Source organism: Equus caballus, chromosome 20 (genome assembly GCF_041296265.1).
Source record: "Equus caballus isolate H_3958 breed thoroughbred chromosome 20, TB-T2T, whole genome shotgun sequence".
Lineage (NCBI taxonomy): Eukaryota > Metazoa > Chordata > Mammalia > Perissodactyla > Equidae > Equus > Equus caballus.
Window position 1 is genome coordinate 15358190 of NC_091703.1, and position 12902 is coordinate 15371091.

The following is a 12902-nucleotide window of genomic DNA, read 5'->3' on the forward strand; positions in this document are numbered from 1 at the left end:
GACTTCTCCGAGTTTTGTGCCAGAAAATGCAGCACATGGAGAGCCAGACTCTCATCTCAGGCTCCTTGACCCCCTGGCCCTGCCCTGGCCTTTTTCTCTTTTCACCTCCTGGTCTGCCATGTGTCTTGAGGGACCTTGCTTACACATCACACGTGAGTGGACTCACCAGCCCACCGTTCAAGACCATCACTGCCCCCTGAAACAACCACCCTAGCCTACTCTTTGGAATTAAGGGTGCACATACCAGCAAGGAAAAATGACTTTGAGAGAACAGACCCAGAGAAGGGGTCCACACAGCCCCTCAAGGGGACTTAGGCCATTTGGGCTGGGAATTCAGGGATCCTGGTTATCCAGAGCATGATTAAGAAGGGGAAAGTAAGAGTTTCAGATGGGCACATCCCTTAACCCCCATGAGAGGGCTTGGCTGGCGGAAGAGTGTAGCAGGGATCCCAAGATGGAGGCTGCAAGGCAAGGAGCTCAAGACAGGAGACCCTCTTGCCTGAGTTGAAGAGCAATAATGCAGCTGGTCCTTGGGAAGGGACTGGTAATAGTCTCCTGTGGCTGCCATAACAAAGTACCACAAACTAGATGGCTTGAAACAATAGAGATTTCTTCTGTCATAGTTCTGGAAGCCAGAAGTTGAAATCAAGGTGTCAATGGGGCTTTGGAGGCTCCAGTAGAGAATCTCTGCTTGCTTTTCCAGCTTTTGCTGGCCCTGAGGTGTCCCTTGGCTTGTGGCAGCATGACTCTAATACTTGCCCCTGTCCTCACATGGGTTTTCCTCTGTCCCTGTGCCCCACCTCTTCTCATAAGGACACAAATCACTGGGTTTAGGGACCACCTTAAATCCAGAATAATTTCATCTTGAGATCTTTAACTAATTACATCTGCAAAGACCCTATTATAATACTATATTCTGAGGTTCCAGATGGACATGAATTTGGGGAGGACACTATTCAACCCACTACAGGACTAAAACCTGAAAATGAAAAATCAGAGAGAGTCTAAGAAGTTGCTTTCCTCCGTCTCTCGTCCCTGTCCATTCATCTGTCTTAAAACTGTTTGTTTCTGCTTTTCCTTCCCCGTGGGAAGATATGGCTGCTCCACAGCTATCAAAAAGCGTGCATAACCCCACAAAAAACTGGAAATCTACAGGCCCCAATTCCAAATTCCTGAGAGAGAGAATTTTCTTGGGTGAACTTGGATCATGAGTCCACTCCAGATAAATTTTGAGCAGAGGAATAGAGTCGAAGTTATATTACTGCTTTGGAGCAAAGGCAATTAATCCCCTGGGTTGGCTTGCAGACTAAAGGGACACTCCAGTGTCTAGAACTGGTTAAATTATGGTACGGCCACATGAAGGAAGATCATACAACTATTAAAAATTGTATTTTAGAATAAATGCTAATGGCAAGGTAACATGTTGATTATTAAGTGGGAAACGCAAGTTATGAAACAATGTATGTATAATACCGTACCCATGTTGTGAGTAAATACATACACATACAAGATAAAGTTGAGGGTAAAAGAATGGACACCAGAATATTTACAGCACTATCACTAGATGATAGATTATGGACAGGTTTTATTTTATTTTTTCCCCAACAATTTACTTTGAAATTGTTTACCATTTTATTAAATATTTTATTAAATATGAAGAAGGATTTCTAACACAAAATAATGATGTACTAATAGTGGAATTTAAGACATAAATGAGGGAAAAATTCGGTAATAAGCCTAGGGGATATCTATTGAGGTATTTGCCTAATACACAAAGATTCCTCTTTTTTCTGGATTTTCACTGGCACCATCACCTATAAACTCTGGATCCAAAGGGGCAGCCATATTCTTCCACGTGGACCGGAGAGGCAGGGAAGGTCAGCCTGCAGAGACTAGAGAAGATAATGAAGCCGATGTCACAACAGGGACAAAGATGACAAACGGAGCACCTGGGCAGCTCTTCAGTCTGACTTAAGCCCTCTCCAAGGTCTGCTGACATTTCTGCTCTTGAGTTTGTTCTGATGCTTCTTTATATTTATAATAAATGCCTTTTTGTGTTTAAACTAGCTTGAGTTGATTTCTGTTGCTTGCAAACAAAGAGTTTTGACCAATGCAGAATCCTTTACAGTTCCTCCAAATCATAATTCACAAGTGACCATGAACTGAAACTCCCAATTCTAAGAAGAGTTCAGTAAGTAAAATCTTGAGATCTGAGACCCAATCTTCCGGATAAAGTTACGCCCTTGGGTGCCTAAGGCACAAACCAATGACTAAGGAAAAAGTAATAAAAGTAGGATATTGATGAGACGGAAAGGTGAGCTGGAGGCTGATCAAAGAGAAAGGCAGAGGAGGGGGAAAAGGAAGGCCATATGATGAGAGAGTTCTAGAATCTAGAATGCCAACGGAAGTCGCTCCACAAGGCCCCCTATCTCTGACCTTTGGTAATCTTCAATTCACAATTCCATGGACAGTCAGCTTATCTTTTATGAAGGTCAAACGAGTTCCCAAATTGGCCAAGTTTCTACTGACTTGATCTTCATGCCATCAAGTTGGCCAGCACACCATCCAACCCCTATGTCTAAGTTCCTTCCAGTAGTCACAGCAACTGTCTTGAAGCCCCAAAATGTCGGATGTCTGGGAGAGATATTATTTCTTAACACTACCTACTATGAATAACTGCAGAATGGGGAGTTGTGTGTGACCCCAAGTCAATTTCTTTTATTGACTGCAATCCAAAGCAACATCTCACGAACGACGAGTTCCATTTCCCAGTACTCTCCAAGAAAAGGTATCCCAGGCACCATTGAAAAATCAGGCAACACTTCTGTATGGCCTCTTTACTGTCACTGTTTAAAAACAAATTTCACATTAAAAGATGATTATCCATTGAATAGAATAAGAATTCATGAGTCCACACTGATATAAACAAAAAATAAAAATATAAATATAAATAGGAGAGAAAGAAAAATGGAATGCCAACTAATAAGTGTAGGGGGAACAGTGAAATTAGAAAATTATCATTTGGCAAACATCACAATAGTTGATCCAGCTAAGAAACATCAATGGATGCTAAAACTGGTGGATGAAAGCTTGATGAAAAAGGCTATTGATTTAATTGTAAAGGATCTCCCCATGAGATTATTATTAATTACAAAGAGGAAAGCAGTAACTTTATAGTGGAGAAAGCTGGCAGACTGAACTTTAACCAAGTGATCAAAGTTAACCTCACCACTAACTGGACAAATCGATATCACTTGCCTCCTCACACAATGTCGGGGGTGGGGGGGCACATCCTTCTGTGACAGTCCTGCCAAAAGTATATAGTCTGAATCTAATCATGGGGACACATGAGACAAATCCAAATTGAGGGACATTCTACAAAAATTTCAAGTTCATGAAAGACAAAGAAAGATTCTAGAACTATTCTAGTTTAAAGGAGACTAAAGTGACAATTAAATGCAGAACATCATCCTGGACTGAACCCTGAACCAGAAAAAAAATTATTTTATTTCACGATGCAGGACATTAGGACAACTAAAGAAATTTGGACAAGGTCTATCAATTAGACAATATCATCTGAATGATTTGGGGGTAAAAGGACATAATTCTTGCAACTTAAACAATCCATAAAGAAAATTATATATCTTATTAGATATATTATTAAAATTATATATTTTGTGTACACTCATCTCTATCTGTCTATGTCTCTATCTGTCTGTCCATCCAGCCAGCCATGAAGAACGAGTGGTGAATCAGATGAGATAGAGGAAAATATGAACTTCCGGGGAATCTGGATGAAGCTATTACGGGAATTTTATATTCTATTGCAACTCTTCTCTAAGTCTGGAATTACTTAAAAATAAAAATAAATACCACTTAAATCCCTTAGGACCAACCAGTTGTAGCTTGTTTTTCCAATAGTTGATAAGATGTCATTTTGTTCCAGCAAAGCGTCAGCTTCGACTTCGTCATGAAGGTTACTCAGTTCCTTTCCCAAGTCCCACTTGTTACTCTTCCAGCTGCTTGGCTCTTGTCAGAATTGGCCTTGTCTCAGGCTGTGAATGCACCCGGAAGCCTTTCCTCGGTGTCTACGTGGACAGTCTCCCAGGATGCAGCCTCGGCTGGATTCTGTGGGTCTGGGAGCATCTGCACTCCTGGCCGAGGGAGCCAGGCAGTCTCTTTGCATCTTCCCAGCACCGTGGTGACAAGGAGCCACCCTGGGTTGCAAGATGTTAAGAGGAACTCTGCTTCCTTCCAGTAAGGATCTGAATATAACACTGAGGGAAAGAGGTGAGATGGAAGTGAGGAGGATATCTTAGCTTTTACCTTCCTTACCAGGAACAACCCACAGAAATGTTTTAATGAGTGTTTCCCCCCTACCCATCACTATCAGATATGTCTTCTCCTGGATTCCCCAGCAGGTCCAAAGAATTAACCCTTCCCTACCAGAATTCACCCTTCCCTACCAGAATTCACAACATTTCCTCCCCCTACACCCACACACCCACACCCACACATGCGCTTGTGCACATGTGCACTCAAGCTTACTGAGAACACCTCCTTAAACAAGACTTCCCTGGGGGCCCATCTCAGTCTTATGTTACTCAGCACCCAGATTCTTCAGCTTTATTGTTGCTCCCCTGAGAAATCATGAGACTCCCAGCAAATCCTTCACCTCCAAAAGAGAGAAGGAAACTGAACAGCAGCGGTTAAGTGTGACATCTGGGTCCAATTGCCAGTCAGGAACACTTAGCAAGGCTCCAGGTGTGAGCAGGAACAATGCTAGTTTTCTGGGAAATTATAAGAGCCCAGTGTAAGATATCCATGTCTGATTCTGTCAGACACATCATAAAACCTTGAAACTTATATGCTGATGGTAAATGTCCTTCACAGTTAGTTGTCTCTCCTTTGGGTTTTCGATTGGGCATTTATTGAGGGTAGGAAAAAATATATATTGATGTCCCTGAAGAGAAATAAACGAACACTTCAGACATGATGCCAGACTGTGTGGTCATCACACTGCTGTCCTACATGATTTAATTTGGGCAGTGACGCAGAACTGTCAGGAGTCAGCTCTGGGTGACTCAGTGATGAGAGCTCAGGGGGGCCCTCAACGAGTCACTGTCTGGACGAGGTTTGGCTTCGATGGAATTGGCAGGGACTAAAGGGTGATAGAGGGATGGTCATGTCTGGGAACCAGCTAAGTCATGAGGTGGCAGCCTGCTGGCTAATGGTAACTTGGTCTTCTGACAGAGACGTGGGGCTCGCGGACACGATGAGCCATCTAGGGTGGGGGGTAGGACACATTAGGGGGCCAGAGATGTCACAGGCAATTTGTGAGGGCAGTTGCTTTGAAGGGACTTTCCAAGAAAATGCTTTTCCTTGAAATTCTGAGCTCACTTAGAGCTGTGAGTGATCAGTTATCAGAGTCCTCTGCCCGGAGGATGGCAGGGGATGGCGATGAACACCCTACTTGGAGGAAACCAAGGGCAGTGGACTTGGGTGAAGAAATGCTGTGCTTGGTAGCTGGGAAGGAATTTGCTTCCTCCTGAAGAGCAATAGGGTGAGGTCTACGACTGATCAAAGTGATGTGACACTGCGATTGTGTTCTCAGGGTGTTGTCCGAATCTTTTCTTAATTTGGGTTTGTGTGAATTTCCATCCTGGCCATCCGTTACATGAAGAGAGTTTGTTTCAAAGCCAGACTCGACAAAATGCCTGGGATATGCACCTTAGCCACTGGACATGGTAAAATGCTGTGTTGGCGCCTACGGAAGAAGATGCTTTCAGAGACTTGGATGAAGTTTCACTTTGAAACGTTGTTTTTAAAATGGCTGGAGAATGATAGATCATCTCAGGGCAAAACTGGAACCTGCTAGTGCAGCTAGCTACTAAGCTGGATTTTGTTCTCAAAGTTAAGGCCCAGAGGTCTTCCTGGTAAGCAACTTAGTGATCCCCAGAGAGAGGTCAAAGCTTTTATCCGAACTGCGAAAATCTCAAAAAAGCAGGATACTAAGTGAGTTCTTTAACTTAAAAATAATGTTTCACGATGTTTAAATAATTTGTCATATGCTTTCTTACCCTCAAAAGGATCTTTAGAAAAATGTGTACTGTCCTTTAACAAATATTTCTGCAAGCCTCACAGGCTTTGTAATTTGGGATAACGTGGGGGAACAGACAGATGTGTGGTCTCTGCCCTCACCAATTTAGCCTGTCCTGGAAGAAGGCGATAATTATAAATGCTACTTAATTCCAAGGCAGAACAGCACTTTCTTCGGTTTTACCGAGGAGACGGCCTCGGCTCACTGAGGTTCCGGGATAATTCTTCACACCCAAAACTGGAGGAAAGAGCTTTGCCTTTCCTATTATATCATCCTATTTCTTAAGCGATTTAGCTTCAATTCGATTATTTTATTAGATAACATTTCATTGTCACACAGAATGTAAGTTCAGGAGAGAATTTGCAGTGTAAAGATAACTAATATCATAGGAATTTATTAAATCTAGACAATTTGCTCCATCTTCTATTTTTTGGTCCATTTCTGTTGTACTAGTTATTTCTGATAAAATAGATTTCTCGTTTCCATTACACATAATTGCAGTGGCACTAAAACTTGGAAGGCATGATTTAGCTTCTCAAGTCCATCCTTCTGTCTGACACGTTGCCCATCCCCCAAGTATCCTTACAAGGAGGATTCACAAGACCAGATGGTCTCCCTTCCTTCTGTCTACTCAGTGCCCAGCACAATGCCTGGCACACAGTTGCTTGAGAAATGTTGAATAAATTAATGATTGGTTTCAATATTGCTTTAACGAAAGAAGTCCCTATGCTTTCCTTGTTTCTTCAAATAGAACATGATCTTAAATTACACGAACTCCACTGATTATTCGCTTGAAACTACACGACCCGTAAAAACCAATGTCAAGGTGAAATATTCTTAATTTTATACATAAAAATTTCAATTAGCCAAGCTAATTAAGGAGGCCGGATTCTCAAATAATTCTCGAAATTAATAGTACCAGAATTGTTATAATAAAGTGTCTTCAAAGACCTTTCCCAAAAGGGATGGTTTGGTTGAGAATGAGTTGAACTGTATATATATAAACATATTTGGGATCATCTTGAACCATGTTTCAACCTGCCTGTTGACTGTGTGTCTTTTATATGGATTTTATTTTCATTCAGAATAAATAGTCAATGTTTTCTGTAATGACAAAATTACAGTTTTCTAACTTTCTCTTTCTACTAGGGGAAAATAAAGGCCTGAGTGCAAAGGCAGCAGCCAAACAAATAGGAGAGCGGAAGGTGAAGAGTTCCAACAGAAGCTGGACAGATAACTTTGGACAGAAGGTAATCAAGTATATTTTGTGGTCTGTCAGGGAGTTCTGTGCTTCAGAGTTGTTTCATATCATTGTGTAATGAACGCTTGAGGATGTACATGGAGTTCTAACTTATCACCACCTGGCTTTGGTCCACCCCAATGTCGTGTTCTCCTTGTCCAACAATGCCTTACTTCCTGTGTATGGTTGACCCACTTGCAAATCCAGAAAAAGGATGCTATCCAGTCCCATGCGTACAGTGATTGACCAGAACTTGTAGCGTCATACTGTGGTTGGTCCCACTCCTGGACTCCTTTTCTACATGGATGGTGGCTCAAGATACTTGATGAAGTTGAAACATCATGTTGTGAGTTCCTTCTAAATCCAAGAATTATTTCCACCACCAGAAGGGAACGCTTGATGAAAGATGGGTCAGAGTCATTCAAAATGACAGGCTGTATTTTGCAGAACCATCTTGTTTTCTCCTTTTATTTATTGCCCAATGAACTGAATGTTCACGGGAAAGAATTTTTAGGCTCCCTAGTATTTGTCTTTGGAATGCATTTTTCTACATATGGCAGCACACAGCATCTGCATAAAGGATTGTAGACAGAAAGCTTTTACTATAATTCTTCATTACAGATATGCGAAAACTGAAGGAGAAAGATCTTAAGTAACTTGTTCAAGGTAATCAGATTAATTAGTAGCCAAATCTAAAACCTAGGACTCAAGCTTCCCGGTATTTCACATAAGCTTTCAAAAGCACATACAGACATTCCAAATCAGATTCCTTTCTCTCTCTCAAGCTCATTCTTGATTTGAGTATCATTTTGTTCTGGAACTAATTACGAATTTACAGTTGAGGCACCAAGCCAAGCCCAATTATTATTGCTTCGGGCTCTATCAGGCTAAATACAGGGAGAGAGTTTCTGACTATGCTCTGTGAAGCCTCCTCAGGAGGCACAGCACAGATGTGTGCTCATGTGAGTGTGTGCAGGGGTGTGTGTGTGGCTCGTGTGTGCATGTGTGCGTGTGTATGGTGGGGGAAGGGCATCTCCTCCAACTTTGAACAAGATTACTTCCTTCTTTACCTACTTACATATTGGGCTTCTGGTAAGATTTTGCTGGGAAAACAACAAAAACTGCCTGTGGTGTCAGGCATTCCTGTCACCCACATCAGCATATCTGGTAAATACCTTCTCCCGAATCCCAGAAGAAAACATTCTAATCGTAGATTATTTTTTGTGGTGTAGAGTCTACATGGCTGACACGGTAATTTTGGCCTTTCTAGTTCACACACTCCTTCGTTATGTAGTGGCTGGTTTTTATTTGTTGGCTCACTTGCTTGTATGTTTAAAGATCAACATGGCTAACAGACATTTTATATATAGATTCATTTTATTGTTTACGTGTTACTGAAAGCCAAAACTTTACAACAGAGCAATATATTGATGTAGAGAATTTATCAGTTTAGGCCACAGGCCTGGATCTTTCAGAAATAACACATCCGATAAAGCCACATCAGGATATTACTTTTGATAATAAATGTACAGACTGGACCATCTCTATGCCCAATCTGTAGATGTGGGTGGGATACCATGGGCATCCCCCTGCCCACCTTTCCACACCCCCAACATGCTTTTTGGGCTGAAAGTAGGTCCTGACTTGGAGGAATAGAAAATGTGGAAAGTGTTAGAATTTAAGCTGCGAATTCAGATAAAAAATGACTTGGTGGCTGTAGCTTATTCTTAAGTAAATAATATACCTGTAGGGATCTGAACATTCTCTCTCTTTTATAGGCCTATGGTTTTGCTGGCCCTGCCTCAAGGCAAACAACCAAGAGAGAGGTAATACAGAGTTCTTATTAGATGATTTGCAGTAACAAGACAGACTAATTAGCTCTTTCCTAAGAGTTCATTTTGAGGATGGAGAGACCATGAGAGCAGAGAAACCTGACGTGGGGGGAGGGGATGTTCCCGAGGAGGAAGCCCCAACAGAATCCAGTGGTAATATGCAAGAGAGATGCTGAAGACAAACTGAACCTATGTTATGAATTAGAAAGAAGCATAAAGAGCTAAGATTTGGAATCCGAAGCCATTTTGTTCCTGACTTGCTCACTTGTAAATAACCCAACAAAAACATATAGTATATACCATAGATGTCTTAAAGGCAAAGATTGTGTCTTACTAATTTCTGCATATCCAGTGCCTAATACAGAACCTAGCACATTGTAATCACTCCTTAAATGTTGACTGTTTTTGAGTAAGTAAATGAATGCTTAACACTTACGTGCATGTATGTTTCTCTACTAGAGAAAAAGATTCCCTGTTTTTTCAGGTCGATGCATTCCACTGGGTGACATACAAAATCAGATGCCCTTTTTATCCACTATGCATGAAACTGACCATCCTAAACAAAGAAATTGGCCTTCTCTGAATTCTGATGCTCTTAGACAGAAATTGGGATAAATATTTAACCGTGCTTTCCTGTGCCCTCATGGAGCTGTGTGGGATCTTTGAGCCGGCTAATTGAACATTGAGTGTGTAAGTTAAACTACTCATCTCTCAGTAACAGAGGAGGCTAAAGTTAGCACAAAAAGAACATTCTTCTTCTTTACCTCTAACATGAAGTAAAACAAAAACCTGCAAGAGTATTTTGAGATATCAGGTTTATAACGAGCTTTGACATACACATACTAATTTTATAAAGAAGCTTGGACATTTGTACAACTATGCACTCATAAAGTTCTATCAGAAATTCTTTAAAAAACAATGACAACAGCCACACATACATTTTGCAGTTTTTCTGTTTTCCTAATTTATGGAGTTTCCATTCACGGAAAGGGCTAAGTCAGGAAGGAAAAAGTCAACGAATGAAAGGCATTATATTAGCCAAATGAACCAAATCAGAAGAGGAGAACACTATTTGCAATTTAACCAGCCAAGTTAAACATGACCCGATTAGAGCCAATCTTTGGGGACCAAGTTAGTATTAATTGTGCCTTGTTTAACTTGGCCAATTAAAGGCCAAACTCTTTTCTAAATTGGCTATTTTCAAAGCAATCACACCTTTGCACTCAGAATTTTTTTAGCTTACCATTTTTAATTTAGGTATTTGACTGCTTAATGGATGTATGTGTACATAGACCCGTACCTAAATATTTGCACATAATACAAAATTAATACGCATTTGTATTAAGCAGAATAATTGGCTTCTTGTTATAAAAGGCCGTTTAACCAGATCAGGGTCATATATGTTTTTATGTGTCCAATAACTTCCAGCATCTGAAGGAAGGATCTAAGCCGTGAAATATATTGCCTAAGGGAGGATTCCTAGAAAATAACGATTATAACTTGGGAAAAAAGAAACAAAAACCTAAGCAACTAGGGTTTCAATATCTATCAAAAGTAGAGAAGAGAGCTAAATGTTTGTTTTTCTGCTGACCATGAAGTGCATCTTCATTTACTTTGTCACCAGGAGTCAGTCAACATTTAGTGACTGCTCATTCTGTGCAGAGAACTGCTCTTCACTCAATGATTCCGATCAAAGCCCCAGAAATTATCTCTAGTTCAAGAAGCATCTACTCTAAGAAGAAAGCAAGAAGAGATCCAAACTGTGTGGGGCATAAATACAAAGGACTGAAAGCTGGAGTCAGCTACTCAACTTTCTATAGTGGGATAAATATATACATTAGTGTTAAGAATTAGGATTCAGAAAAGGAGAAAAGAAAACAATTGGGTGGAGGAGACTGGCATAGCTCCATGAACTGAGTCTGACACAGTTCCTCAACAAACGTTTTCTGGGGATGTCCAGTAAAGCAGGCACTGGAAAGAAGGGTAAGAGGTGTTACAACTAAAGGAAATGACTGAAAGTTAGCTTTGTAGAGAAAGGAAACAGAAACAGTAGGTGCTCTAAACTAAGGGAAATATATCTTTCCAATGCCTTTAGGAATTAAGGACATCTGTGTTTTTACACAAAGTGTGGATCCACATGCATAGGCTAGAAGAGACACTGATTTTCAAGATCTAAGAACTTTTTCTGCCTAACAGAATGAGCAGTTGCTCAAGAATTTCAATCCCATGTTGTATGCATTACGGTTAATTTTACAATCAGCTTTTCTGCACACACATTCTTTGTGGAGAGGGAAACCTTGACACTGTCACCTGTTTTGATCAATGGAAGGACTTGATTACAGAGAGAGGTAATCTGAGTACAGGGTAAAACTATAGCAAAAGTGAAATTAAAACTACTGACCTGAGGCAACGTGGTGGGGCTTGGTGGGGTGAGCTGGAAGGAGGACTGGATCCTTGGCTTCTAGGAGAAAGAACTCAAGGGCTTCCCTTCTTTTCTTTGCTGTCCTTGGATTGGGCGTGGGGTATAAAGAACTTCACCTTCAATGAGGTGTTACTGTCATCCGTCACATTTGGTGATACTTCCTTGGCAAACGTGGTGGTGGGTGTAATGGGTGGAAGCATTGCATGTTAAAAGATGAGCTTGTCCATGGTTCAACTCCTCTGAAGTGACCCCTCTCTTACTATCAATTTTAGACATTCTTTCTTCCCCCATGGAGCAGACCCCTGACTGGCCTAAGAAAGCCTGGGGCCAAAGACCTACGCCAGCTTTGTTCAAGTGTTGTCCAGGGTTCTCGCTTAATCTTGGTCCTCTCTGGAAGTTTAGACTGGCCTTTCTTCTGTTCAGAGTGATCCTCAGTCTGAAGGTTTAGGCTTAGGGAGAGAAACAAATAACATCATGACTCTGTCTGCTTTGATTCTAGGCGGAGCTCGCTTAGGATCTGGCCCCTCCCAGAGAGGCACATTGGGATTTGGGGGCCAAAATTCCAACTTAAAACAAAGTTTTGCTTAGGTTTGCTTGTCATTTTTCCTTGCATATATTTACTTTTTGGGCCTTGTGGATGGGTAAGACTACTTGAGGACAGAATTTTCATATTGTAAATATTTCTGGCCCAAACACTGTCACAATACCCAAATAAACTATTGCAATGATCATCTTTAATGTCACTCCAATCTGTAATATCCAACAGACATGGGATCCACAGTTGCCTTGTACACTCTGCTGTGAAAGCTCGAGCAAGGTGTTTTTCCAAAAAATTTTATTTTCAATGATAAAGCTAAATGACTAGTTAAAAAAGAACCTTGGACTCATACCATATGACATATTACTTAATCAATATTTGTTTTAACAGACATATATAAAGCCCTTACTATGTGCAAGGTATTGTGAGTGTTGGAGTTACCAAAATCAGCAAGTCATATCTCTCTTCAATCTAAGGAGAAGCAGATCCATAAAAAATGGTTCCTAAATACAATCATAAACAGATACATCCAGCAGGCCCACGTCTTGTAACATGAGACAGTCAACACAAGAGATGGCATAGACATGGAGGTCATAGAATTGATTGAAAAGAGAATTAACTTTTTTAAGAAAAAGAATGGAGAAATGAAAAGCTCGTGGTACATAAAGGGAAATAGTGTTGAATGAACACGAGTACTGTCCTTTAACTCTTTCCATTCCAGAAGAATATGAGTGTAGTAATAACAGCTTTATATCCTGATGCATTGACAC

General features: G+C 40.8%; 1 long non-coding RNA gene across 1 annotated transcript; it reads left to right on the forward strand.

Moving 5' to 3' along the window:
* Window positions 1-3453: 3453 nt before the first annotated feature.
* On the forward strand, window positions 3454-3891 carry LOC138919672 (uncharacterized). Its single transcript, XR_011430097.1, has 2 exons — window positions 3454-3591; window positions 3728-3891. It is a non-coding gene; the product is annotated as an uncharacterized lncRNA (long non-coding RNA).
* Window positions 3892-12902: the final 9011 nt, after the last annotated feature.